Below are 5170 nucleotides of genomic sequence, written 5' to 3' on the forward strand. Positions count from 1 at the left end.
TTTCATAAGACGTATTTGATGTGAATTTAAGCTGCAGGTCAAACAGTCAGGTGGAAAAAAAATGCAACTGAGTAACATCAGATACAAACTGTAGAAGATAAAGGAGCAAAGTTTCCACGACAATAAAAAAAAAATGGTGTCGTAAGCATAAAGATGCTGAGATCCATCAGTAACCTTCTGATCCACAAAGTGAATGTATGACGACAGCAAACAACAGCTGGACAACCAAATGAAACCTGTTGGCGTGTTTCAGCAGCCCTGGGACCTCGGTTCAGTGATTCTGCCTCCATCTTGCTCAGGTAAAGGTCATGCATTCTTCAGCTGTAGCAACAGAATGTAGGCTCCCTTATCAAGATGTCTGATAATGGCTATTTCCTTGCATTTGCACATTTTTCTGTAACCACTGTAACCAATCATCCTGTTTGTGCAGTGTACATGAAAAGAAAGCAAATAGCAAAACAGCAAACTTGATGATTTTTGACATTGATATTTCCATATAAAGGCAATTGTTGCATGCAATCCATTTAGTTTCTTCCCATGTTTGGCTATTCTATAGAAACTATAGCTGTTGGCATGTGAAATGATCATTCTGAACTGTACAGAATGCAAAGATGATTTTATAAGATGTATTTGAGTAAATATGTGAATTTAAGCTGCAGGTCAAACAGTCAGGTGGAAAAAATTAAAGTGAGTAACATCTGACACAAACTATATATTGGAAATATTTCCAATATTCAGCAAACTCAGCAGTCAGGCTGTTTATGTATCAATTCATGACAAGGTCAACTCCATAAAACTGCTCCCAACCAACCCAAATCTGAACTTATTCTCTTGGCCACAACCATTATTTAATGTTTTAAATAACAAAATTATTAGAAAAGATTATCCATCCGTTGGAGAAACTGTAATTCAAAGATTCCTCCTGCAGAATTGTAAGCTAGGATCAAAGTTTATTCCTTAAAGATGCAGACTTTCTTTGATGGATCACTTTTGGTACACTAATGCATGCATTGTGTAATTAATAGCTCCTTTGTCAGTCTTTGTTTGCTGTAGTTCAGATGGTTGGAGGCCCAATACTATCTCCAGCAGTCATTGGGTGAGTGGTGGGTACAACCTGGACAGATCTCCAGTTCATCACAGAGTAACAAAAACACAAACAGGACAAAACAACCAGGCACACACATTATTGTCAAAGAGAAACACATTTCCCTATCAGTTATGTTTTTGAAGGAAGCCAGAGTTAAATCAGTGATATAGATATAGAGCTATGTAACCCCAAACATGTGAAAAAGCAAAATATGCCTGACAAACTGGACAGGAAACTCAGGCATTTAAATAAACAGACTGATGACACAGATGCTCTAAAAATGAGATAAACTAATTTGTTCCAGGGAAACTGAAAACACCCACATCAGATCTAATGAAGATCCGCTCCTGATAATTAAGAGTCATGGATGAAGTTGAAGACAATGAGTGAGTCAGAAAGGGACTTGGTTGCTGTGGGGCTCAAACTAACATGAGCTTCATAAACCATAGAGAGATTTCTAACTGGACTGAACCGAAGCAGGAGCCACATGGCTGAATTCACTACTAGATATTTCCTGTATGTTTACAAATCGATTGCATCTTTTTAAATGACGTAAAGTTGTACAGCTGATTGTTCAGATATATTCTTGCACTGCATAATTTCCCGTCATTTACACAGGTTACGTAATCAACAACTGTTTGATAAGAAATCTGATCAAATTATAATTACGCATCATCCGCATTTACTGGCAAAGATTTCTAAAGTAAATCATTTATTGCAATATTTTCACACTGAAGTAGAAAAATCCAACATTAATTTCACAATACAAAATAATAATTTTCTGTTCTTTTTATTTTTAGAATATTTTGGTACAACTAATAATCTCTAAGTTGATCAGAGTTGCTAGGAACTTCTAAGTAGTAATCTCGCTCTTGTTTCTCAGAGGTATAAATATGATGTAACACAGAGGCCACTGGTAAAAAATAATTTAAAAGATTTAAAAAAGATCCCTAAAGTTAGAATCAGAGCCATGACAGGAGAAAACACGACCAAAGAAACATTAACACATGAAAACTGTTTTTTTTTTTTTAAATGAGCCTAATATTCAGGATTTTGACAACAAACACTTCATGTGTGTCTGGTGTTAAATAAATAACAGATAAGTGTGAAAACACTGATTGGACCTGTGATGATGTGGGCCTGAATCTCCCACCAGGACATTTAATAAAATATCAGGTGGAAAAAACTCAAAACGAGTTGTTGGATCATTCAGCAAGAAAATGATCTGGTAACATCAATGTCTGAATGGCTGGATATATTACCAATATATATGTTTGATTCCATGTGGAAACAGGTGAAGCGAAGCAGACTAGATGTTAAAGATGGTAAAGTTTTCTTTTAGTATGCAGCAATTTTTGTTGCTGTCATTTCCATCACATCTCGTGTATTGGGTTCACTCCAAGTGGCAGAAAACAAAACCTTCACTTTTCAGTCATTTGTTGCTCCCCGGGTGTCGAGTCCATAGAGATGTTCACATAAAATCACAGTGAATTGTTGCACAGCATACTGAGTCAGCAAGTTTTAGACATTCTGTTTTTCTTTTAACATCAGTAATGCATTGGAGAAAATTATTGGGAAGTTGAAGTTTCCAGGAAACTTAACTGTATAAGTGTGGATCATCAGAATAAAGGAGAGCAGAAATGTTAAAGGTTTAAAACCGGCACATACAAAATGAGCAGAGGACCCAGACTTGATCCCTGTGGAACTCCATAAGTAATGCTAACTTGAAGATATTAGACCAAAATAAAGTGAAACATGCACTTTATTTTGTGGAAAATTTATGATTAAAGGACAGTCCAGAGCAGAAGCCATTCTGCATTAGTGGAGATTCCTTTTTTAACATTTGCATTAAAAAGGAAAATCTTGCCAGTTTTGGGATTTCTAAATGTCAGTATCAGCAAATATTTTTCACACATCTTTGCAAAACACCAACTCTAAAACTTTTGGTGTTAAACTTGGTTGCGTAAACATGAAATTGAAAACATTTTACGCACCAAACTGCAGGTTTTCACTGGACTCACTTATTTCCTCTTGATTCTTTTGGTGTGTGAGGGTGGCGTGTTTTCTTAAAAAGGGACTCTGGTGGTATATGATGTGGGAGGGGGATGTTCATTTACTTTTCAAGATTAGTCCACAGTTTCCCTAACACCATGTGTCAGTTGATCCTAATCTTAATTTCAGGCATGAAAATAGTGAAACATTTAGTCATATTTTGGTCTTTACAGGACAGTAAGTCTACACAGATTCCCTTTAGGTTGCAGCAGAGCAGCAGTGGAGCCTCAAACCGACTTTGGTCTTTATTTTTCACTGAGGTTCATCAGCATGCATGGCCTTTTCCTCAGAAATGCAAAAGAGCAAACAGTTTTAGGTTAACCAGGAGATAAAAGCAGTAAATGCAGGCTGGATGTGAATGTCTACTCTGATGTAATCTGATGTTTGTCGGCTTCCGCCCCCAGTCAAATTCTGCTTGGTGTAAAACAAAATAATTTTAACTCTGTGTTCAATCTTTGAAGACTGAAAGACACAGCATTGGTAAAAATTATAAAATAAAATAAAAAAGTGTAATCTTTTCAAAGGTTTACACTGTTAAAGCTGCATTTCAAAAAAATATTTTTTTGCATATTTGTTACAACTGTCACTATATGGTGACAGTCTAGTAAGAGACAGATCATCTTGGAGGGGAAAATAGTACAATCATTTTTGTACTATGAAGAACAAAAAAGATGATTTATGGTCATGTAGAAAGGTAGAACAACCCATTAAATATATTATGCATTTCCAGAGTAGCACAGCTGCATGTTGGAGCAGCTTTGTTTATCACGTTAGTTCTGATATTATACTGACTTCTGTTCAGGGTTTCTGTTTGAACCGGTGATGGACGCGCTGAGGACTACGGTCTGTTTATGGATGTTGCACTTCACTGCTGCACAATCGCAGTGCTACAGTTTTGGATGTTTTTAAACAATTGCTTGGTATGGTATCATATGTATTTGTGATATTTCTGGAGAATATAGAACATCAAATCAGGAACTGATAAAAAAAAATATTGAAAATAAATGTGATTTTTTTTTTTTTTGTATTTTTCAATGTTTGTAGAAAAGTTGCTGAATCCTTTTTAAACTACAAGTAGAAAGAAAAACTGAAGACACCAAATACATGATGTGACTGTGTGGAGGGCATTTAGGTCTCTAAGTTTCATTCTCCCCTCGGATTAAATGACAGATTAATGAACTGCTCTTTACAGAAAGAGGAGCTCAGCTCTGGTTAACCTCATTCTGGGTTAAAGATCAGAGTGATTGTGAAATCCATTCTTATTTATCTGAGAAATCTGACAGTTTGAATAAATTAATAAGTGGTTGTAGCTTATTAATAGCGATTGAGTCACAGTGTTGAATGACCGTGTTTTTCTCCAGTGGTGCTGATCCTAATGCCTCCAAGCCGAGACGTAAAGTTTTTACTCATTTTAGACAACATTTCCATTGGTACCTGCACAGCTCTGCTGTTGCAAAGTTTTTATTGCCATTTATTGGAAATAGTTTGTCTTAATGCACTTTGTCAGCTGCACATTCCTTTGGACCAGGATATATTTTTAATAACAGTTTTTATGTTAAAATTTTACCCTTACTGTGTATTCTATTTTCTATTTTTATTTTCTCATCTTAAACTTGCTTTGCTGCTATTACATCAAAATTTTCCTGTTGGGGGATATTTATGTTCTTTGTTCCTAAAATCATGATTGTAAATATATATTTACAGTAAATTAAAGCATTTCTCACATTTTTGTTGAAAAATATGAATCAATCAGAGGAAAACAGAAGAAATTCACAGCTTTAGTTAATTATGATTGATATAGAAATTAGATTTAGTGACAAATGAATGCATCTCAGTTAAAACTGCATAAACTCTTTAGAATGGGAAAAAAAATCACTTACTGTGGCTGCAATGAACGTGTTTAACTGGCAGCCGCTGAAGGAAACCATCAACACCCTGCGAGTCCACTGGGATACGAGTCTGTATACAACAAATGGATTCAAATGGATTCAAATGTTTGATATTTTTAATTTTAAACGGTTTCTTTTATTT

The sequence above is a fragment of the Poecilia mexicana genome, unplaced genomic scaffold, assembly GCF_051168715.1.
Source record: "Poecilia mexicana isolate PSO_F unplaced genomic scaffold, ASM5116871v1 scaffold_16, whole genome shotgun sequence".
NCBI classification, from domain to species: Eukaryota; Metazoa; Chordata; class Actinopteri; order Cyprinodontiformes; family Poeciliidae; genus Poecilia; species Poecilia mexicana.